At 37.7% G+C, this 26,184-nt stretch overlaps 1 protein-coding gene and 1 long non-coding RNA gene across 2 annotated transcripts in view; one reads left to right on the top strand and one right to left on the bottom strand.

The window, feature by feature from the left end:
* Nucleotides 1-26,184, top strand: part of LOC134756100 (zwei Ig domain protein zig-8-like) — a 660,767-nt gene that overhangs the window by 447,545 nt on the left and 187,038 nt on the right. The gene's annotated exons all lie outside the window — the stretch shown is intronic.
* Nucleotides 10,215-26,184, bottom strand: part of LOC134756113 (uncharacterized) — a 73,358-nt gene continuing 57,388 nt past the window's right edge. Inside the window, exon 2 of the long non-coding RNA XR_010129104.1 lies at nt 10,215-10,283. This is a non-coding gene — a long non-coding RNA (uncharacterized LOC134756113). The remainder of the gene's footprint in view (nt 10,284-26,184) is intronic.

The following is a 26,184-nucleotide window of genomic DNA, read 5'->3' as shown; positions in this document are numbered from 1 at the left end:
GTAAAATCAAATTTGGTGTCTACAATTCGAAAAAAAAATACTTTGTTTTGTTACCTCTGTATATAGCATATAGCAGTTATCAGTTTCACAACGGTTACAAAAAAGTGCTTCAAGTGCCATTTTTACGGCCATGCTGCCAAAACATGCAAGCAACCAGAGCTCACCTGTGGACATTTTAGTAATCTAGGGCACTCGGTTCTTGACATCACAGTGACGATTAAGTGCCGTGTTGGTTTAAAATTATGAGTGAAAATCGTGTGTTTAAATCAATATATCACAGTGACAGATCTGTACATAACATAGTACAGTCGATGCCCTGATATAAGTATTAACTTTCCTACACAGCTATGTATTTCGATACCTACTTAAGTGCCCCAAGGCACTTTTACTATTTATCTTCTACTCTGTACCTACTGAAATTAATATCATAGTAAATTTTGTAACCCCAGTAAATTCACTGCCATCTGTCGACACACTTTAAAACTAAAAATAAATATTTATAAAAATACGTTAAAATTTATTTAAATATGGATAAATGATTTTTTTTATTTGCATTAATTATTTTTATGATTTTGAGCCATGTTCTTTCACTGATATGCGTTAAAATTATAAATAACAAACGAAACCGTCAACGCCCTCTATACGAGTGTAGGCCAAAACTAGTGGCGCCCTCTGATCGAGAATCAAATTTTCGTGATTTTCGAGGCACGTTTTTTCCTTAGACTGTATCCATCTATTACGGAGTTATATCTATCTTTGCTATTTAAAAAGAAGCGCTGGTGGCCTAGCGGTAAGAGCGTGCGACTTTCAATCCGGAGGTCGCGGGTTCAAACCCCAAGCTCGTACCAATGAGTTTTTCAGAACTTATGTACGGAATATCATTTGATATTTATACCAGTCGCTTTTCGGTGAAGGAAAACATCGTGAGGAAACCGGACTAATCCTAACAAGGCCTAGTTTCCCCCTCTGGGTTGGAAGGTCAGATGGCAATCGCTTTCGTAAAAACTAGTGCCTACGCCAATTCTTAGGATTAGTTGTCAAGCGGACCCGAGGCTCCCATGAGCCGTGGCAAAATGCCGGGATAACGCGAGGAAGATGATGATCTATCTTTGCTATTTCTTAGGCGCGCGGAATAGTTTCAATGAATGTACGTGATGAGCGTTATATTTCCTACTCAGATTATTTTTGATGAAATTAAATAATTTCTGAATTTGTACACAGAGCATAGCCGCTTTATGGATAGGTAAATTCATCAATAATGTGTCCAATTTTGCGGCTTCCTGTTTTTACAAGTGGGTCATAACATAAACACATTTGAAAACAAAAGTTGTCTGCTTTTTCTGGAAGGTATCTTTAACCGGAGCCTAATTTTAGTTTTACCGAAGTACCTATTTTTCGCCTGTAGGTACAAAAATGATGGATATTTCTTTTCCTAATGCTCTTAACCCTTTTATGGCCAGAGCTACTTTTTGGTCTGAACTGCTTTAGGTAACAGGTTAGGCTGCCTCTCTCTTTTTGAATGAGAAGGAGCAAGTTTGATTCATTGGCTCAAAAACGCCCCAATGTGCATATATGGGTTAAAGACAAATTATGTCTAAAATCAATGTATAACCCAGGTGTCATTCTTCGCATATGAATTCTACTTCTGTAATTGCAAGTGCTTCAATAATCTTCCACATTTACCGCGGATCGGAAATCGAATTACCCGGGGGAATATATCGAACTCTACTATGGTTGACTGATATCTGGGTGGTTTAAAAATATGAAACATTTCACGGTGTGTTCCGTATAAACGCATGTTATTTCGTGTGTGAGAAACCTATTCATGCGTATACCACTAAGACAGATAATTTGAAACCCAGGGAAGGACATAGGATATTATTAAATTTATCAGTCATCATTATCGTCATTCCACATAGACGAAGCTAGTCCTAAATAACTTGATATCTCATAGGTTCTCGACGTTAAATAATCATAATCATCATAATCATAATATTTTTATTCAAAATAGATTCATACAGAACACTTTTTGAAAGTCAAAAAAAAAATTTGTAGAGAATAATTAAAAACAATTAAAAATAGTTGACATTGAATATATAGGTCTATTAAAATTAGATAATATATAGGTCTATAAAATTATAACTTTTATGCCACGCTTAGCTGTACAGATAAGTTATCCGACCATACGTGTTTGTCTGTTAAATAATCGTCTACTCTGTAATAGCCTTTCTTTATTAAAGTATCTTTTATTATAGTTTTGAACTTGTTTTCTGTCATATTCACAATATGATCGGGTATCTTATTGTAGCAACGTGTACAGAGCCCCAAAAATGATTTTTGTACTTTGCTTAGCCTAGTTCTTATATCTAATAAATTATTCTTATTCCTAGTATTAAAATTGTGTACATCACTTTTTTCCGAAACTGTAAAAGATTCTTTCTCACATACATTATATTGTCATATATAAATTGACTAAGAAACAAGTTACAAATATTCATGCGTACTTAGTACTCTGTAAGATAAATATACATACTCTCAGAGTACTTACGTAATACGTGAGTAGTTTCTGCTCAGCCCACACAACAGATATTAATCAAAAACTCAGTCGCAAACTTCAACTGCTTTTCAATGTAAAATATTGTTGTTATATGCGGTAGGACAGATTTCTGAACAAAATCAGCAAACATGATAAGTTTTTTTGACAGGAATCATTTTTGATAGAAGTTTTTTCGCTGACTGTTATGTGCTTTTCTTTCCACAAGCAACTAATACTCATCGAGACAATTCTTATAACCCCAAAGTCCTCAAACACAATTAGGTTGCGTTGTTTCATCACAGAGTTCCAATCCAATGGCCACCCTCTGTCTCCATCATCAGATCAGCTTGATGGTACTATGATATGATAATATGGCACCACGGCTGAAGCCGATGATTTTTACTTTGACAAATCGCAATTCCGTCCACAGACGTCGAGTTTTCATAGGATTATAATGAAGTCAAGTATCTTGTGCCGTTTTAGGCACACTACAAGGATCTCTGGTGTCACACCAAAATCCTCAGAGTGACTTTACTTACCGACTTTATTCATCTTCACCACCAGTATAGAGCTATGGCCATGACGCATGCTGTGGCACGACACGGCTGAGAACGTTACGGCTATAGACGAGATGCCGTATCACGAGCCTCTTCAATGTATGAAGATGTATACAAACTGCGCTGTCAATATGTGACACAACTTTTATAGAAAATTCAATGTGGCAGTCCGTCCATAGACAGGGAAACATATTGTATGGGATTAACCTGTGCCACATCACGCAGTTTCATTTCAATTATTCCTTGCTTAGTGTGTGTACAAAAGATCTGATGCATAAATCATTACATGTCTCAACACAACTGTGAGGGTATTGCGATACAGTTTCGAGAATGGCGCTAAGCCCGTGCGTTCACGGGTGTTAAGACTTCCATTCATCGCTAGCAGATGTTCACCTGGTTCACACACAGGTACACATGCATCGCATATTTATAAGGTTAAACCTGCCTCAGTAATTGGAAATGCTTCAAATAATTTGTACCATTCATGGGCTTGCAAGTCACCTCGGATCGCTCTTTCCTTTTAATTTGATTCGTACTGAACGCGAGTCAACATGCTGCTCAAATATTGGCATTCGATTTGTTTGTCGTATTTAAAAGAAATTGGGCACGAAAAGATTTCGCGATCTAAATATAGCTAATTAGGTACCTACATATGAATCGATACAAATGGGGTTGGCAACTGTCAAAGGTTTGCAGAGATGGCGCCATCATAGCTTGCCCCTTTTTCTATGAGATTTGGCTTAAAGGGCTGGCATCCAGGGCATTAAAAAACAAAAATCTGACACAATTCTAGGGATTGACAGGGCAAGGTATGGTGGCGCCATCTGCTAAACACTTCGACCGGCCAACCCCATTGAAATGTCATATTTCGTATGCTTAGGAGCAGATCTGCTCCATATGTCCAGTTGAATATTCAACTTAAACATGAAGTTGTCACGATTGCTATTTAAGGGGCCCACTGACTATCAGTCCGCCGGACGATATCGGCCTGTCAGTTATAATAAAAATTTGACAGTTCCGAACAACTGACAGGCCGATATCGTCCGGTGGACTGATGTCAGTGGGCCCCTTTATATGCCAATTTTTTTAACATTCGCATACGAAAGGTTAACAGTACCCAGTAAAATTTCACCTTCCGATACAAACGGAGTTTCGTTCTCATTTTAAAACTAATGTACTTGTTGGATTGTAATGAAACTTTGCACATACAATGACATGAGGTATATCTAGTCCTGTAATTAGTTAATATACGCCATACTGCGCTTATAAATTGCGACATGTGCTCAATTTTTGAAAACCGAAATGAAACCCTGCGGTGTCAGCATGGTTCCATTTTTATTGCCTGTTACTATGCCTGTCACTTTCGCACTTACATAGTTGTTAGAACGTGACAGGCATGGTGACAGGTGATAAAAATGCGACCGTGCTACGGCCGCTGGAAACTGTACATAAGGTTTTCTTTCCTCTGACAGGTCACAATGAAATTTACAAGCGCGATGACGATACGTCTCTCTTCCGCTGTTTCGTAAAAAACATGCCTTAAGAGCAGCCATTTTACTTCGCATGATAACAGGATTATTATGTTATTTGTTTATTTGATTGAGAGTATTTTATCTCAAAAGGAAATGAAACTGAGCACTCATATTTGTATCCAAATTGATGTACTCGTATATTTAAGAAATGCTAAGAATAAGATTGAAATGAGAAATGTATCATTGGCATACTTACTTAGCACTTAGTGACTGGAGACGCCTTGTCTGTCATTTTCTTTACAAGACAGTCTGCCGATTTTTGCGGGGGAGGGGCACGTAAAATGTATGGCTAGTTGTACGTAACGTACAAATAGCCATGTCAGATAAACGTCAGTCCATACAAAAATATGCACATTTGTGCAAGGTTTTCCCCAGAGGGGTAAGCTCTTAAAGCCGACTACGGTTATTAAATGCTCTAAGTTGGCATACCCCTATTTTCGGGGGTGTAAAAACGTACAAGTGCTAGTGATTGATTAAATATCGACTCAAGTGTTATCGATATAGATATCAGGAAATTTCTAAATCACAGTATCAAGTGTTACTCATCCGTGAAGTAAATAATATCAATTAAGTTATAATATTATCTATTTGCAAATTATAATTTTATCTAACCTATCGTTGATATATTGTTATTTTGCTAATTTCTTATCATCAGCATCATCATCATCATCGTCATTTGTTAATTTACTCTTATTATAAACGTATCTATTTAATCACGAAATTTTAATTAGGCACTTATTATAACCACATGATTGAAAACCAATTTCGTTAATTTTGTTTATGCTTCAGTATAAGAGTTGTTTTCATTCTCCTCCTACGCATTCAATTAATTCAATTTAACACTGTCCTCATCTAATATTGGTTTTCAATGAATCCATTAAACAATTAATTACAAATAACAAATCAGTATAATGAGTTTTTCTCCGTCTGTTTGCGTTTCGTTTCTCATAGAGATTGTGGTTAGTTCTGTTGACGTTGCTCTTATTAAATCGTACCACTGTTTATCTAAAGAGCTTAAACACACTAGTCTCATTCTAAATTCGTTCTTAAGTCTGTATATATAAGGTACATGTACTTATTTAAAAGACTGTAAAGCGCTTTGGGAACTCATTTGTGCTTCCAATCTCTTTGTTTTCCGAGCATCGATTTGTTGGCTCATGATTTTTCAATCATTAATAATCTTCAGAAGACTGTTTGTTTTCATAATAACTCAAACCTGAAGTTTATAACGAAGATATTGTTTACATAATGACTACACTTAGCCCGCAACTTCTTTCGTAATAGTCGTCTTTTCTTAGTGGGGCTCTATAACGTTTGAATAATACAGGTATAATTTAAATTTCAATGTGGTTTTAGAGGAAAGGGGACGACGTCACGTGACTGCTTCTCCATACAAACTTAGTCTGTATTTTCCTCTCTTAATAATTACAGGAAAATAAATACGCAATATTTTTTTATACAACGTCGGTGGCAATCAAGCATACGGCCCGCCTGATGGTAAACAGTCACCGTAGCCTATGGACGCCTGCAACACCAGATATATTACACGCGCGTTGCCGACCCTTTTAAAGGGTACACCTTTTTTGAAGAACCCCATACTGTAGCCCCTCGGGAAAACCTCAGCAGGGAGCTCATTCTACAGCCGAAGCGTACGCGGGTGGAAATATGATGCTAATACAGAATAACTAATAGTACTACCGTACAGAAAATTCACTCCTTCACAAAAGTCAGATTTAGGTATAAAATTATACCTATACTCGCCGCCTGCAAGCAAAATTGAAACTTATAACCGCGCACGAACCATGAATCTTCTTTGCGCGCCGCAGTTTTATGACCGAGCTGCGAGTGCCGGCACGGGGTTGTCACTTGACAAGTTTTTGTACCTATACCTACTGATTTATTATTTATGACAATATGACAGCTATGTTTTTCATTTTATTTAATATTTTCGATTTATCAATTATTATAAGAGCTTTTAAAATTTGGTGTAGAATTGGTTTTTCGCTCCTAACTTATATAAAAATAGTAAATAATGAACGAACGGACAGGCAAAAAAGGACTATGGTTATATCCTTCATTAAACTCTGTAAAAACATTTACATAATAATAATAATGTCAATGTCAATTGTAGAAAATGGAGGTCGTCTATTAGCCTCTGAAATAAGCTGAGTAACGTTTTATTATACCTATAGGTACTTTTATCTCTAAATCTTTCCTGATATTTGAATGGTTTGCACATTGTCTCATAAGTATACTCGCAAATTTGTCGACAATCAGAACCATCGTATTTCAGTACAGAATCCATACGATACGTGCTTTGTTTAAGAAAGTACTTATTTGAGACAAAGGTTTGGGTTATGGATGGTATAGAAAGGATGCCAATCTCTTATGGCAGAATTGTTGCAAAAGTGACCGCTTTCAGCTTTAAATAATAGTTCCTAATCTCTCCGGTGGCGCTAGTTAGGCTCTGGGACATGAGTATAACATGAACCATATAAGGGAACAAATAACCCGACCAAATTACGTAGGTTGTTTTTGGTAGTATTTCGGTGTATGGTGGCGCCGCCTAATTACTGTTTTTTACGGTCACTTTTTGATACATGAACGATGACGATAATATATGCATTGGAAACTCGAAAATTTCTAAGGTCCGGGTGCGTCGCCAACGTGCAATCGTTAAAGATAGACTTCCGACTGACGCGGCGACAGAGCGATAGTATAATGCAGTATGGAAATGTATGAACTTACTTCCGAGCGCAGCGTCACTGTCGCAGCGACAGTGGCACCGCGTCAGTATCGCTCGGCGATAGCGGCCGTGCTATGTCTGCGCAAGTACTGTCGATATAATAGTAACGAAGCCAAAGATCGTCATCCTCCTCTTCTTCTCATAATTTTCATAATCTATCGGTTCATCATCAGCACTTCTGCACCGTATGGAATAACAACCGCGACTGTCGCTGCAGTCGCGCCGCTCGGAAGCAAATCTGCGTCAGTTGCCGCTGCGACACTGACATTACTACGATACGCTATGGAGCGTTAACGATTGGCACGTTGGCTACGCGCCCTGAGCCCTTAAGAGTCACACAAGCCTAACCGCCGCCATTTTAAAACGACGTTCTGAAATAACATGAAATCTGACATGAACATTCAAGTAAAATGTATCTATATCTGAATATTTCAAAATATATTAAATTGGGAAAGTAGTTAATATTACTAAACAAATATAGTTAAAATTAATGAATAAACAACTAACTTATAAAACTTAAAAACTAAAACTAAAAATAAATAAAACTAATTTTAAGATAAATAACTAAAAACTATTATCTGTATTGTTCATGTCAAGTGTCATGTAATTTAAGCTTGACATTAAAATGAGAGGGCAACTTCGATTGTTGGGTAGCAGCTTTTTACAGTCGACGTGACTTAACAGAATCTGTCAAAGCTTAGGCCAGTTAAAAATGCAATAACTACCAGGCATCGTTTATCAATCAAAGCTGATTTCTCTCAACCTAGCACCATCATCAGTGGCACGTACTCAACAAAAACTATAAAATAAAATAAAAAACTAAAACCCCTACGCTATATGCCAATAAAATCCATTTAATGCCAAAAATGTATCGTGTCATTTTAGAAAAGAGCTGACACTCTTCAAACTGCTGGATCGATTTTTATCAAATATAGCTAAGATCGCAAGGAAACTCGCTTTAACTTAAAAAACCGGCCAAGTGCGAGTCGGGCTCGCGCACGAAGGGTTCCTTACCATTACGCAAAAAACGGCAAAAAAATCACGTTTGTTGTATGGGAGCCCCCCTTAAATATTCATTTTATTCTGTTTTTAGTATTTGTTGTTATAGCGGCAACAGAAATACACCATCTGTAAAAATGTCAACTGTCTAGCTATCACGGTTCATGAGATACAGCCTGGTGACAGACGGACAGACGGACAGACGGACAGCGGAGTCTTAGTAATAGGGTCCCGTTTTTACCCTATGGGTACGGAACCCTAAAAACCGCATCGAAATCGGTCTATCCGTCGGAAAGCTACGATGCCACAGACAGGCTCCACTGGTGTCAATCATAGAACACCCCACTTTTTGCGTAGGCGTATAAGAAAAAAGATTTCGAAGCCCTTCCACCTACAATATTGTCCTCTGTTGCTCTAAATAACTGCATACCTTTACACCATCATTTTCTTTTAGTCGCTTCTAACCTTTAATCTTCCCACGATACGTGAAACATTATAGAAGTTCGCTTACTCGTTACAAATTAAAATATTGCTATAATTTGTAACTAAACTCTCAATTAACCGGCCACAGGAAATAATGAATGAAATGAAATTGTTTTATTCCAGAAATAGTTTCCATATACTGGTGCAATAAACTTAAACTATTAAACTAAAATCTATAAGTAATAATTAAATACGAATTAAAACTTAACATTAACTAACCTAGGGGCGTATCACCCTGACCTCATGGTGACAGGTTTGTGGTAATGAGACCTGCTTAGCAGCAATAGATCAAGAACCAAACCCAAACCCAACGCACATCCAACACCAGTAATCGGATGTCGCAAAGCCCTATTACAATTACGTCTCAACTCTGAAGACTTAATTCGTGATAACCATCGCCGCTTTGATTCACGGGAAGATAATGCTGTTGATAGGAGAGCAGCAGTGGAAAGTGTGTAAACGTTTGCTGCCGCTTGGTACAGCGACTGCGCGGAGCGTGAATCGATAGGGCTTCACGACCCGGTCCAGGCGTCTCATTCCAACAACTCACAGAGTGAAAAGCTTAGCTAAACCAGTGTAAGGTTACTATTTAAGGACGCATAGTTGTAAAAGACCACAGTTCAGGTTAGATCGGTCAAGTATTGAAGCGCGTTGGTGCAAGCAATTTTAATGACGCCCTGCATACATGCAGCAGCCTAGCTCGCTTGTAACCTATATCGGTGATGAATTTACGTCGTCGTTGTTAATGTTAGAAGCTGTCGTGTTCCTCGGAACATGGAAGCTTCGATTTGAGTAGCTGTATGAATGGAGTATGCCGTATCAGTTGTGTTTTGCCCCCATTTCAGGCCCCGATTGTAATAGGTTTTCATTTAGATTGATGTTGGATATTTACATATTATCACGAACATGGACGTTTTGATTGAGTTCCTGTGTTTAAATGAAACCGGGTTAGAGGGTGTTGATATGTTTATTGTAACGCGATGTTCTGTAAATGGATTGGTGTAATAGAACCTCAAGCTATACCAAATGTATAATGAGCCTAACGTCATTAAGACATAAAGATCGGACGCCTGCGATAGGCAGGGCACGTGTTACGAATGTACGAGGCCAGAGTACCGCAGGGCCGCAGAGGTAAAGGAAAGCCCAAGCTCAGATGGTTGGACGGCGTATACCAGGACATCAGGACATTAGGAGTGAAAAGTTGGAGAAGGAAAGCCACAAATAGATGGGACTGGAGAGATTTCCTTGACCAGGCTAAGGCCCACCTGCAGCTGTAATGCTTCAGATGATGATGATGTAATAAAAAACAAACATACCTATATTATGTAAATAATGTTTTTAGCGATTTTTTGGCCAAAATATACATCATCATCAACATATCAGCCTTTTATCGCCCACTGCTGAGCATAGGCCTCTCTTCGAGTACGCCACTCATCCCGGTCCTGAGCCAATCTCATCCAGAAGTGACCCACAGTCTTCCGAATGTCGTCCACCCAACGAGCCAATGGACGCTAAAGCACTCCTTTCGTCTGAAAGCGGCCACCATGCCGTTAACATTTTGTCCCACCTGCCATCACTCTGTCTGGCAACATGTCCCGCCCAGTTCCATTTATGTTTGGTTATGACAAAATATAGATGTTTAATTTAAACCCATAGTATTGTACTAATACATACGGACGGAATTAACGGACGGATACGATCTTCAAAACTTAAAGAAAAACCCTTGTTCTCAACTTAGACCCCTCTAGTGATGCAGGTGTCCATGGGATACGATATTTGCTTACCATCGGACGATTAGTCTGCTCGTTTGCCTCATATATCATAAAAAGATATGGGTGGCTTGATGCTCCTCGGTACCCTAGCCTTAGGACACTTGCAATACCAGGCCATGTGCAGCAATTGTGCATCTTAAATATCCTAAATATAAAGCTTAAAGTTAGTTACAGCTTGTTGGTTTATTCTTCTTTTCGTGAGGTTCCTTTTCATACGATGGATGCTCAGTAGGCAGCGGTGTTGACAGCCCTGGCTGTCGCGTCCCTCGGATCCAGCTCCGAGCAGTGATGTGGGCATGCGGGGCACGACAGTAGATGTGCCATGGATTGCCTTGCTGTGTCGCAGGTACATTGAGGGGTTACGGAGCAGTTGGTTGGTCTATTTACTTATCTATATATAGGTTTCCGTTTATTTAGCTATCGACTTTCCCTTCTTCCAATAGTGCAAATATCCAATCTGAAAACGTCTCAATAGCCAACATCTGAAAAATAAAAGCTTGATAGACTATTCTGTATATTGATAACGAATTCATGAGGATCTTAAAAACTAACAGAACATGAAGACCCATTACGCTCATAATTTTTTTGCCAAGAACCCATTTAACTATTACAAGTCAGGAATCATAATCAAAAGATATCAAAAGCTTAGACGTCACGTCACGAACTCTATAAAACGGCGAGTGATACTAAGACGATAAAAGTGTCCGTAGTCTCCCGGCTGTCGTTTTACGGCAGTTTCTATTCCATCATAATCGAGTGTCGCCAATATGTGACATAAAGCACGACTTGCCAATTTGTTTGGACACTTCAAACACCCGATCGAATGACGTCACGTGGCGGTGACAGCATTTTATTACTGCATTCATTGTTGCAATGGATTGTAACTTTTTGAATTCCGATATCATAGTCGCACGGGATATAAAAGTTAGTATTTATGAGGCCGATTCTAATGTAACAATGTGTAATGGGTTTGAACTGGTTTTGATACGATTTTGATAATCGCCTTTGTGATTGGTGTGCATATCACTGTCACTTTCATCTACATCTCATTCATACCTATTTCATAAGCCAGTTCGAGCAAAATAATGTTGTTAGATCGGACCCCCCTAGTTCCTTTCTGCAACCCGTGAATGCGTTCAAGATATCCATTTTTTTGGGTTCTGTACCCAAAGAGTAAAAACGGGACCCTATTACTAAGACTCCACTGTCCGTCTGTCTGTCTGTCCGTCTGTCTGTCTGTCTGTCATCAGGCTGTATCTCATGAACCGTGATAGCTAGAAAGTTGAAATTTACACACTTGATGTATTTCTGTTGCCGCTATAACAACAAATACTAAAAAAGTACGGAACCCTCGATGGGCGAGTCCAACTCGCTCTTGTTCGGTTTTTTATAATAGGATTGAAATGGTACATAATAATAAAAAACTACTGCGCTATAAGAGAAACTTGTTTATGTAAAATATACACTTATCATAATATAATACTCTCAAAATGTTGCATCCTTCTCAAGGAGCTTTTGTTATCGGATCACCATTGTTATCCAAATATTATGAGATAGAAAGTACTTGTAATATTACATAAGAACAAATTGCGAGAAGGTCGATCTTTTTAACTATAAAACTCCCGTGAGACTCAAGCATATTACATACATACATACATACATATAATCACGCCTATTTCCCGGAGGGGTAGGCAGAGACCACGGATTTCCACTTGCTACGATCCTGACATACCTCTTTCCCTTCCTTCACTTTCATAACATTCCTCATACACGCTCGCCGGTTTAGGGTACTCTTGACCTGGCCTTTCTTCAGGATTTCCCCGATCTGATCAGAGAAAGTCCGCCGAGGTCTGCCCCTTCCAACTCCCTTTTCTACCTCTCCCTTATACACTTTCTTTGTAACAAACATATTAGATTATTTTAAATTGGACCGAAACATGTCGAGCTATTCGACTTAATAATACGTGAGTGATTTAAAATAATCTAATAAGGTCGATCTTATCCAAAAATAAGACCAAAATGTACCCACGGAAATACTAAAAGTGTTCTTTATACCCTCAGCCAAAATTTGCGAGGTGGTCATGCTGAACAACTTTTACTATGCACTAACCCCGAAATCGCGAAAAAAATTTGTGTATCTCCCATACATCGACATCTTTTTTTTATTTTATTAGCCCATTTTGGTGTCCCACTGCTGGGCAAAGGCCTCCCCTCGTTTTCTCCACTCGACCCTGTCATCGGCATTTTCCCAACATTTGGGGTAGAATGCGTCCAAGTCGTCCCGCCATCTCCTTTTTGGTCTGCCTGAACCCCGGCCTGCACCGTCTATGGTGCTCCGTGGGTCCCATCGACATCTGTTCGGCCAAAATGTATGGAAATTACAATTTATTTCGCTATTTCGGCATTAGACTCATAGTGACCTATTAGTGGGTCTGTGAGCTGTAGACCTCGCGAACCCCCATGACACGAATAACAAAAAAAACCGGCCAAGTGCGAGTCGGACTCGCCCACTGAGGGTTCCGTACTTTTTAATACATCATCTGTGAAAATTTCAACTGTCTAGCTATCACGGTTAAAAAATAAAAACAGATAAATAAAAGTGTTTTATTGCCACTACCAGAAAAAAATAAAAAAATTGCACAAGAGAAAAACAAAATACACTTAATTATACAAAAACATCATAGAAAAAATGCACAAAAAGGATAAAAAATGAACAGTAAACTACATTCATGAGATACAGCCTGCTGACAGACAGACGGACAGCGGAGTCTTAGTAATAGGGTCCCGTTTTTACTCTTTGGGTACGGAACCCTAAAAAATTACATAATTGAACCTGCTCACAAAATTTCATGGGAATCGGTTGAGAAATACGACCTGTAGAGAACATCCGGACATACAAAAAGCATTCGCAGCATTTTGGGTTAAAAAATATACCCCGTATAAAGCTTGTCATAGTTTCTATCATGCAAGAAATCTTAAACCAAGTCCGCGCTTTTAAATTAAAAGCAGCAAAGCGAGATAAAGATGAAAGTATAAATCAAGCAAGTTGTAAAGTCGCTGCACTCAATGAACTCGACGTGCAGGAGGTTAAGTTGGGGCACTTACGGTGACATTACGTTCTTATGCCTCTTGTGGAATGCAAGAGCATTGGCGAGTCTGGTTTGAGGCTAAACCAGTTTAACTTTTAGTTGGCTGTAGATGGAGGATCGTTAGCCGAGCCTAATATAATAGGTGAGACTAAAGCAAGGATGGGTGAAGATCGGGCAGTTAAAAGGGCTTACTTGGGTCGACCAACTGGACGCCGTCCTGTTGGTTATTATAAATATAGTTGGGCGTATATAGTGGCGGCAGATCTCCGTGAGCTCGGCTCTGTAGTCTCTGGACAGAGCAAAGTGGCGTGCTCTTGTGTTGGAGGCCAAGACTAATTTTGGATCATCGCGCATCTGCTATTTGAGAGGAAATTAAACCGGTTTGAGTCCTCAACTCGCCCGCTCACGAAAGTACAGAATTTCATCCTGGAGAAACTTGTGCTGATTGCGGACGTCTCATTGAGGGAATTAGACCTGCACAGTGCCAGACTAAATACTCGTGGTACGATTCAAATCGATCAAGTTACTAGAGATCTGGTATTCTTTAAGGTAGCTAATATTCATATTTTTTAACTAATTACCGTGTTAAGATCTAAATAATAACCTAATGCACATTAATATCAAAAGATGTATCCATATGAAATTCACTCGAAAACAAAATGTAACACAGTCAGACTACCATATAGACGGTTACAAACTAAACAAAGCTCAGAACACTCGCGATCTTGGAGTTCTTTTCGACAGCAAATTAACGTTTATCCCCCACATAGAAAATATTGTCAAGAGGGCATCTAAGACTTTGGGCTTTGTCATGAGAAACACTAGATCATTTAGGCGCAGCGCAACCAAAATATTGCTATATAATAGTCTGGTGAGGAGTGTTTTGGAATATTGCAGCGTTGTCTGGCGGCCGCATTATGCTACTCACTCATTGCGGTTAGAGCGTATTCAAAAAAGGTTCACTCGTCACTTAGCTTTTCAGGCATGTGTTATGGCTAAAAGATCAATATCCTATCAAAGGAAACTGCAATATTTCAAGATGGATTCCCTAGAAGACCGACGGACGCTCTTAGATGCAACTTTTTTGTACAAGTTAGTGAACCACAAAATAGATTGTCCGCAACTGCTGACGTTGTTGAACTTTCGTGCTCCATCTCGTTTCCCCCGTAACGCTATCACCCCTCTTTACGCCCCGCTTAGAAGAACAGTTTCAGGCACTAACTCTCCAGTATGCAGGTTATGTAAAATTGCTAATGGTTGCTGTGACAAGGCGGATATGCACTGTGACCCACTAAATAAATTTATAACATCTGTCCGAAAATATTTCTTAAAACACAAATAATTAGAAACATAAATAATTAGAAAATAAGTTTAAATTTAGGTATTACTATAGTTGTTTACTTATATTTGTTATGCATGCGGTGTTTACCTGTAAGTAATTGTGACACCACTCCTTACATGTTTTAGCTTAGTACATTATTAATGTATCGATGTCAACAATTGTTGGTAAACCTTAAATAAAAAAAATAAAAAATAATAATACCGGCAATGTGCGAGTGGGACTCGCGCACGAAGGTTCCGTACCATTACGGCCGGTGAAAATTTCAACTGTCTGGCTATCACGGTTCATGAGATACAGCCTGGTGACAGATGGACGGTCGGACGGACGGACAGCCCCCAGTAGCATTTATACGTCATAATGACGTCGCTGACGTCATTATGACGTAATAATGCCGTCATTAAGACGTCGCTGACGTCATTTTGCTACCTGGGGCGGAGTCTTAGTAATAGGGTCCCGTTTCTACCCTTTGGGTTAGGGTTAAAGGGCTACGATTTTTGCCGGCGAACCCATTCACCTTGAACTAGTATGAGTCCTCAACTCGCGACTGCTCAGGAAAGTGCAGAATGCCATCCTGGGGAAACTTGGGACGTCTCATTGCGCAAGTTCAACCTGCATGGTGCCAGACGAGTAAATACTCGTGGTACGTTTATTCGTGAAACTAGTTTTATTAGTTAGAATCACAGACGAAAAACTACCTACTGAGAATCGTTAGTGCAAAATATATTTGCCAGGGCAACTGAATTGAAGTTAGTCGTACTAATATTACGGAGCCTAGCCAAGATGAAAATCATTGATAGAAAACGCCAGTCGGAACTTCAAATAATGTATGGATATAGTCACGTGTCTTTTCGTACCAACTCTCATTACGATACATATTTCTTTTCATTCGGTTTGTCTATGTACAATAGGGTATTTGACTGTTTTTAAAATAAATCACACCATGCATGAAATAAAGCACCAGATAATTATTAGAAAAACATAGACAGCAGTTATTTTTAAACACAAGTTCTATTTAATAGATCGGATAGAAATATAAAAACTCGGACGGTGTAAAAGTCGGACTCGCGCACCGAGGGTTCCGTACTTTTTAGTATTATTTTGTTGTTATAGCGGCAATAGAAATACATCATCTGTATCTGACTGTCTAGCTATCATATTTCATGAGATACAGCCTGTTGACAGACAGACAGACGGACAGACGGACAACGGAGTCTTAGTAATAGGGTCCCGTTTTTACCCTTTGGATACGGAACCCTAAAAAGTAGGTGAGTTTCCGTGACGTCATTGAGTAATGTTTCATATAAATTCCATATTAGCAAATCGTTTTGATAGTTCTAAAAAAGAAACTGATTTGGCTAGTAGGAGAATACCCTATTGTGAATACGTAGTACTATAAATAAAAAGTGTATTTAGATAGTTGTGAGAGACGTTAAATAGGAAACTATTCAATAGAACAGAATGCTATATTTATTTATAATAATTTTGATGGCACGCTTTGTAAAAGACCAAGGTCAGGAGACTGTAAAAGACCAAGGTCAGGAGACTGTAAAAGACCAAGGTCAGGGGACCACCCTTAAGTGATCAAATCCAATCCAACCATTTTAGCATAAAAGGCCTCCCTAACACAATACAAACGGAAAGTCCTTTCGAAAACACTCCTGTAGCCATACGGCCGCGTTACTCCTGGATAATTGCACCCGCGTCCCATGCCTCCGGTAATAAAGTTATCCTGTCCTAACACAATATTTTATGTGCACCCTACGTTTTATTACTGTTCCAGTCACGTAAAAATCACACCCAAACTTTATGGCGTTCCCAACCATATATTCATAATAAATTTTGTGTCGAAGTTGAGCCTTTTGGCTATTTTATTTGACGATTTAGTTTACACTTCTTTTTTTGAAAAGAAAAAAATGTTATTTCTACTCAGACTTTCTTTTTCTGTACCAATAGGAGAAAAAGAAAGGAGAAAAGTGTCCCATGATTTTCATTTATATCCGTTACCATTTCTATATTACGACGTCATAGTGTTATTTTTATGTATGACGGTATTTAACGGAATGGAAGAAACGAAAAATGTATGGTAATTTTAGGTCACTTTTATTTCAATTAGTATCGTGAAAATAACATTGACAAATTTAAAGAATAAGTTTAGTGTAATTTAAATTACATAGCCCCTTCATAAGTTGACCTTAAGATTTGTTATAATGGATCGGTTAGTAATAAACCCATCTCACCCCTCTTTCAAACCTCTCCCCATTCATAACCCTACTCTCCCCGCGAACCCTACTCACCCCATTTTACGGTACTGAAAACCAGTAAAACGTAGAAAACCGCAAAAGCGCGATAATATTGGATTACAATAATTTTAACTTAATCTGTATAGTATGAATCTTCTCAAATGATTTTTCTTTTATGCGAGCACTCGGCCATTGTGTCTGAGCGCATGCCACGCGCTCAGACACATTGGCACGCGCTCAGACACAATGGCCAACCGCTCCTACAAAAGAAACAATGGCTTTTGTTTAACGGATTAGGGTCTTAGGCGTAAAAATCATTTGAGAAGATTTATAATAGCTATATTTAAAATACATCTCTTTTATACATCATATTTAATCCGTTTACCTCTAAAGAACAAAAGTTGAAAAGTCATTAATTAACTCTTGCAGAAAGTTATTTAAACGCTCGTCCAACTTAAAACTAGCAGCTTCAACTGTTCTGTATTATAGACTAAGAGCTAACCTCGAAAAAGATACAGAAAAACCACCAACACATAATTTTAACAATACTCCAATATCACCCATCTATGGTCCAAAATTAATTCAAATATCGTTTTCAGTTCATAATGGAGGTCACAACTATTATTTGAATATGGTAGTTCTACGGTTAAATACTTATATAAATAGGGTCAGCCGCATTCGAGGGAAGCCAGTGCTGTCAAACTGGTTTAACTTGGCAGATATTCTGAATCAATTTATTAAAATGCAAGCAATACAATATTAACTTCAACACAATGTCTTCGGAGTATAAATTCAAGAAAAACAGAAAAAAAACAATAAGAACGTTGTTGTTAATACTTAATATTATATTGAAATAATGGATTATTGTTGTATACAGAAAGGAAGACCTACTATGAGATGGCAAGATGATATCACCAAAATTACTGGGCCAAATTGGATACAAGTGGCGAAGGACCGAGATACATGGAAGGCTTTGGAGGAGGCCTTCACCTGTGAAAACGGGGTTCTTGAATAATATTATATATATAGAACGCTTAAACAAATATGAAAAAATGTAAAAAAAGTTCAAGAAATAAGGCTTTTTTTTTTTTTTTTTATTATATAGAAAGGTAGGTAATTGGGTGGTTTTACAGTCTGCATCTCAAAAAAATCTGTTGAATACAACATACAAATGACAGTCGCACTTCCCTAAAGCATACTAGAACCCAGTGGTATCCTAACAGTCGGTGCCCTAACTTATTATAATCACAAATAAACTCCCCGACAGTATAAAACAGGAACCGAACGATAAACTGTTTAAAAATACGCTTAAAAAGCTTCTTCTAGAGAAAGCATATTACACAATAGACGAATTTCTAAATGACCAAACACTGGAATAATGCTATGTACTTACCCAAATTGAATTATTTAATTTTTATTGAAATATTATTGTAAACATTTATTGACATTCATGCATTCTCTAAAATGACTTATAGTTAATTAATATTAACTATATTGTTTCACATATTATTTAAATCTATTTATAATTTTTTTTTTTACATTACAATACTATTTTACAAACACAAATTTAAAACTATTTAACTAACCTAAGACCCGTTCTGTGACATGCCTGGTCCAAAAGTCTCCATCACACTCGCAGCGTTGCCGCGCTGTATGGCAATGGAGACTTGTTGGACAAGCCAAGACCCAGATCGGGGATCGCTCCTCCTCTCTCTCAGCCGCCGACCCAGATAAATTAACCTGGACATTTAACATTTAATATTTAGCATCATTATTTTATTATTTTACTAATTTTCTAAACGACGTTTAACGTTTATTTAACGTTGCATAAACGTCGATAAAATATACTTACTTACTTACTCCGTTGGCTCAGCGATCCAAAATGAGACTTGGCCTCCGACACAAGACAGCGCCACTTTTCTCGATCCTGTGCGACCTCTCGCCAATTGGTGACTCGAAGTTAAAAATAAAATAAAAATAAAGTAAAAAAAAATAAAAAAATCTCGATAAAATATAAAATTGTAAATATAGATTTTATTGCTGTTTGTATGAGATGCATGTAATTACCTAGACTTACGAAAATTGAGTGCCCTGACAGGGTGTCATGTACCTACCATCCTCAAACTGTAACACCTAAACATGACTGCAATACAATAAAGAATAACACACAATTTTGTGAGCAACTTTACTTTTCTAGTTACTATTTTGCCATGTGATCCTTATTTCTAAATCCGATTGTTGGCTCAAGCAAGTCATGCGTAAGATGCGCGCCAACCACCAAGACGATGGTTAAGGTCGTATCAAAACCAGTTCAAACCATTAAAAAAAAATTTTTTTTGTCCATTTGTCATAAGTTTAGTTTTTCTGTGTTGATTTCTAGTCCCACTTTTCTGCTTTCATAAGAAAGTTGTTGTAACATTTCTTGCAAAATCATCTGTGCTTTCCGAGAGCAGTATGAGATCATCGGCAAACCGCAAGTGGCTCAGCAACTTTTTATCTATTTTTAGACCATATTCGTTCCAGTTCAAGTTTCTGAATACTTGTTCTAAAGTTGCTGAGAACAATTTAGGTGATAGTGGGTCTCCTTGTCTCACTCCTTTCTTCAGTTTGAATTCCTCACCTATACTGTTTCTAGTTTTATTTTAGCTGTTATGCAGAACTATATATTCAGTTCAAACCATAACAAGTTGTTAAATCCGAATCAGCTCTAAGGCTCTCCGACTATTAAAAGACGACAATAAACTAGCTGAAATAACCGTACGACGGGTCTCGCTAAAAGTTCATTTAACTTTGCAGTTTTTATTCAAGTTCAAGAAGCTCCTTTGCAGTTCTAAGTTTAAATAGTTATGAAAATAATGAGGTGCGTTTGAGTACTAGTCCAAACTACTACGAAGCGATTTGAGGCGAAGACTGTCTTTCTTCTTCTTCGACCTAGCGTTTTCCCGGCCTAGCGTCAGGGTCCGCTTTCCTACTTAATCTTCTCCACTTTGACCGGTCTTCGGCATCCTCAAGTGTGAGATTGTTCTCTTGCATGTCCGCTATCACGACGTCCAGCCAGCGCTTCTTAGGTCTACCGCGGCCGCGTGATCTAGGGCCTTGGACAGTGAGGTTGAGGCATCTGTTTCCGACGTAGTCCACCGGTCTGCGGCTTATATGGCCATACCACCGGCGAAGACTGTAAGTAAATAGTGCTTGAGAATGGAGACCACTTAGGCTTTCGAAACATGTCGTGTGAATGACTGAAAATTTAACTTACGTTTCACTGACGTAATAACACCGTAAAATTAGCTTAAAATGAATATTATCGGGACAATCTTACAAACACCGACTTATTAAACATATTAATAACGGGTCACTCACGTATTTTAAGTCAAAAACGCTCGACATGTTTCTGTGCTGACTTACTAATCGGTGTTTTTAAGGTTGTTCCACAGTAAATAAATAAGTAAATAAACATTATAGGGACATTCTTACACAAATTAACTAATTGTAAGTCCCACGGTAAGCTCAAGAAGGCTTGTGTTGTGGGTTGTATACTCAGACAACGATATACCTATGTAATATACAAATACTTAAATACAGACAAAAGAGAAAGAAATAACATGACTTTTGAGCTTCATAGTGGCCGCTAGCGATCACGAAATTGACCCAACTCAGCATAATATAACCAGCGCTGGTTTTCCGCAGGGTCCATTCAAGGCATCATGGCAATAAATAAAGGGACGCTAAAATAGTCATTAATATGGATAATTTGGAACATTTTCATCTCACATTTGCAGCAAAAGAGCTTGTGATAAGTAGCAATAAAACTAATCAATTCTAAAAATGCAAACGTTTTTCTACCTAACACCTCTCCAGCTAGCTATTGTCCCTCTCCTCACTTGACCTACATTACCAAATCCTAACCGCAATGACATTAACAAACAGCCATTGCTATTCCGACCGAGTTTACTTTGTTACTGGGACGTGAATGCATAGAATTCGGCGCTGTCAGTTGGATAAACCAAACATGGAAATGGTTTAAGTATGACCACCATAACCATTAGCCAGGCCTGATGATTTTTTTACTTTAAAATTCTGCTTACCAACCAATAAAGTACTTACTGTTTTTTTTTTCGGCATGACGGCAGTTTTTATCGAGAGAAAAGCACAAAAACGACCATTTTCAGTCAATTTGAAATTGGCAATGACAACTAACAAAAACATCAAAGAAACATTTTTGACACATCCACAGTTTTTTGCGTTTGGCAATCGTTCCCTTTATAGACTATACGGTACCCAAAAAAATCTTACAGAAATAGAGAATTATTTAAATATGCGTAGATAACAATTCGAGAATAAGAGAAACAATGGTAGCAATTATTACAATACAAACCCATTTTAATCCTCATACACTAACTATTCCAATGCAAATTCTATCAATCCATTCGAAGATAGAACAGACAATCCTTTCTGACGGAGTAAGCCCGGATATATCGAAACTCCAAAAGCGCCATGGGAAACAGTTAGTGTACTCCCTAATCCTGCTCAATTCTGGAATATTCTCCCACACTACATACAGACCTGACCTTACCAAACCAGTACAAGCATTGTCTTTCGACTGAGAAAGATTGCTTCAAATGTGGGTTGAGTTTAAACTGGACACATGATGCAAGACAGAAGGTTTTGCCAATAGAGTTTCCCTTTTTCCAAAGCTATCTCGAGCCCGTCTTCGCCGTATATCGAGCTGGACAGGTCGACAGGCATCATTAGCATGCCCCTATCCGTCTCAGTCGGTCGGTTGTGCGTCAGCTTTATCGCTCCCCAAGGTCCGTGTGTAGACAGCCTTATAATATAGTGTGGGAAGAAAACTTGAAGTGTTTTAGGAAGTTGAGTTTAGACGTTTGACGTGGAAATAATGGTTCATGTAGTAATTTAAAAAAAATTACGAGATGGTTCGATCGTTCTCTAATCTACTGACCTAACGAAGCTCGCCTGATCCGTGTGAATTTTTCCATTTTTCCTTTCATATAAAATTTGTAATAATACTTGCAGCCGTCACTGTTTAACACTTCTTAGTAAGTATAGCCTATGGATGCAGCCCCTATTCATGCACTATTACCTCCTCACGTAAAACAATAAAAACAAGATAAAAAATGAACTAAAAAACCGGAACAATTTGCTCACTGACTTGCCGGTTTTCCTGCAACCTTACGGATATGAAATCTATTGATTTTCAATTTAGGCGTGCATGTTATTGAGGTTATCTTTGTATTTTTTGGCGATGTTTTTGTAGCGTTACTCTGTTGACTTGCAATATCCGGTGTGTACTTCAAAGATATATCGACGTCAAAGGTATATTATCAATTTTGCTCCTTACTCCTTCGTAATAAGATACTTTTGTTCACTTTTTTTTGACTAACTGTTGTACCTACAACCTTATTCAACTTTGGCATTGAATTTGCGGAGCCCATTATGTAACGTAAAGGTCAATGCCATTTTGTTTTTTTTTTTTTAATAATTCATCATCATTTTTATTAGATAAGATAAGATAAGATAATATTTATTGTATAACTGTGTACAGAGATGTTGGCAATAATACATTTAGGATTCAACAGTTTGTCCATCACGGACGTACAATATACTTAAGACTAACCTATAACTAAATAACAAAATTAATACATGCATGCACTATTGTCATAAGCGTCAAATTCTTTCATGCTGTAGAACACTCTACTAATAAGCCATTTTTTTAGAATGGTTTTAAATTGTTTGCATTCGACTGACTTTATTTCAACAGGCAACTTGTTAAAAACTTTTATTGCTGCAATGTAGGCACTTTTATCCATAAGTTTATTGTTCACCTTTGGGATACGATAATTATATTTATATTGCACGCGCAAGTTATCATTAATTGAGGACAGTTTTGTGAAATACTCTCCATTGCGCTTTACAAAGAGGCAAAGCTCGAGTATGTAGATTCCAGTTAGTCAAAATCTGCTTTTCCTTGAAAACATTTCTAACTGAGTGACGGTGGTGCAAGTGAAACATGTTTCGTAAGTATAAGTATTCGGTTCATTATTTATTGCCCTATCTAGGGGAAATAAGATAGGGGAAAGAAGATAGGGGATATTGATCCATGATTAAAATTAATCACACCGCTTGAAATCTTAGCTATGGATCGTATGATGTTATTATCGTACTTTCATTCGTGAAATTTAAAAAATCCGAACAGTTCATCCCTATAATATGCGTGTCTGTATTTATATAAAAACGTAAGATCACTTAAAAACCTGGCTGAATTGTAGCATAAGTAGTACTTTGTAGTTATTACAGATGCAAAGCGAAATTGATTCGGTTCCGTCTCTCAGTCGGAAAGGCATTCAATATTTAAGAATCTGATTTTGATTTGTTACGGGTATCACTTGAACGGAACTTCTAGCCTGGTCAGTATTGACCCTGCTTGCAAAGCAAGACGTCCCGCGATCGAATCTTGGTAAGGGTATCCCATCGTCTAGTACTCACTACCCACAACATAGACTTATTGAGCTTTATTGGGTGCTAGGCCGAGTTTTGTAAGATAGTACCGTAATAATAATTTAGCTTTCCGATGGGACATGCGTACTACAGAGATGCACTGAGAGTGATATATAAAAAAATAAAATCGACATCAGATATTTAAGTTCAAATGCAGCTACAGATAGGATGAAAATACCGGAACTTGCATTTAATAATAGCACTTATCGAAGAATTATCAAAGGAATTGGAGTTTCATAATAGGTTATTGTGCATTATTTAAACTTTCCTTTACATATTCAATAGCCATATTTTTGGCAATGAGGATGTTGAAATAAAATACCTAAGATAATATTTCACTTTTATTGTTTTTACTGCAGAGTTTGTACCTAGCTTTGAGAAAGCTATTGAATGGTCCAAAAGGCATCAGCTACACTTTTTTCCGTTTTAAGCACATGTCAAATGGTAAAAAGTAAATTCCACAAAAAAATAAATCTAATAGCTAATACAATTAAAATTATAGATGAACGTCCCAACACTGAGATAGATTATATTGTACCGCCTCCACTCCAATCATGTTTCATATTCCTACACCGTACATTGAATGGCCATTCAAACATTATAAAACATAACCAATAGGAAACAACGGAAATAAATATTGCAAACATCGATAACAAAACGTTCATTGAAACCTTTAACGTCAAATTAACCATTAACAACCCGTATGAAGTGATAAATGCAACAAAAGGATTATAAATTAACAATATGTTTGACGGCGCGAAACAAAGGGTTCATATTCTGTGCATTTTAAATAATTGAGCCGATGTCCGAATGTCCACATGGTTGATGTGCGGGTTAGATAATGGGCTTAAACGAGTTAAACTGACACTAACGGCTTTTATTAACACACGCGGACCGCTATAACCGCTAAGCGCTGGTTTTTTAGAATTGTTATCCGCATGTTACATTGTTTAATTAAGAAAACAGGACTAGTTTCGTATAATTCAGTTTTAAAATTACCTTCGAAGTTTCGAGGAGGGCTTTGTCCAATGTGGTCTCGTAGAAAGACCTCTGAGGTATACATTTTTAGGGTTCCGTACCCAAAGGGTAAAAACTTGACTTGACTATTACTAAGACTCCGCTGTCCGTCCGTCTGTCTGTCACCAGGCTGTGTCTCATGAACCGTGATAGCTAGACAGTTGAAATTTTCACAGATGATGTATTTCTGTTGCCGCTATAACAACAAATACTAAAAACAGAATTCAAAAAATATTTAAGTGGGGGTATACAACAAACGTGATTTTTGAAGTTCAGGCATTTTGAGAATGTGGAATTCTGAGAAAAAAAATGACATTCTGGGAATCAGGCATTTTGACACGTTGGGCGCCATTATTATGTGTTGTCAATTTTTCTTTAGAGTTTGAGTGTATTGCGATTGCATGCCTGTATAATTATAAGTACTATTTAATACAGAATAAATTAATCTAAGAATAGATTTAAATGACACCAGTCCGGCCACTAAAGTGTTGAACCTAACGTGATATTTTGCTGACCTGAACAAAATAGATGGAATCAAATAGACAGTTATATTGCAATTTTAACGCCATTTAAATAGATTTAAGTCTGCAAGATTGTCTAAATACATTAAAATTTCATGACAGAGGTTTCAAAGAACTATATATTTTTTGTATTGTATATCTTCTGATTGTCCTTCAAGACCCTTTCATTAAATACCCAAATGATACTTCTAATAGGGGATATTACTGCAATGTTCTGCTACCAGAGTGGAGCAGTAGCCCATAATTTTAAAACTAATACGAGACTTAATCGCGTACAAACTTCGTAACGTGGCGTTACGTTCGAAACGTCAGGCCATAAATAAACGTAAGTTTGTACGCGATTAAGTCCCGTGTTAGTTTTAAAATTATCAGCAGTAGCCCGTTTAGTAAACCATAGAGTAACTTATACCATCCAATTCCAAGAAGAAGAAGAAGAGCAGTGTACAACAAGCAGAACATACCTACACCGAGATTCAAATTAAAATTAAAATTCAGTCATACGAGAAAGTCAGTTTTAAATAGAGATGGGCACTAATTACCCCAGTCTTCCCTTTTCCAGTGTCAATGTGTGTAAGAACACACCATGAAATAAATTTCCACAATAACGAACACAAGAAAAAAATAAAACTTCAAGTCTGAATTAAGTTTTTTTTCCCGTGAAATGGAACGCACCCAGTCCTACGTAGGAGCTTCCCATTCCAAAAGGTCATAAGCGCCAAATGTCATCGAAAATTGTAGGTTGTATGAGAGCATGTTATTCAAAATTTCGATCCAGATGGGCTCGAAATTCCATTCAATAAGAATAAGGATTTGGATGCCTTTAACACTTTATGA

This window comes from Cydia strobilella, chromosome 3, assembly GCF_947568885.1.
Source record: "Cydia strobilella chromosome 3, ilCydStro3.1, whole genome shotgun sequence".
Classification (NCBI taxonomy): domain Eukaryota; kingdom Metazoa; phylum Arthropoda; class Insecta; order Lepidoptera; family Tortricidae; genus Cydia; species Cydia strobilella.
The sequence above is the reverse complement of the archived record's forward strand: the minus strand, read 5'-3'. Positions and strand labels throughout refer to the sequence as shown.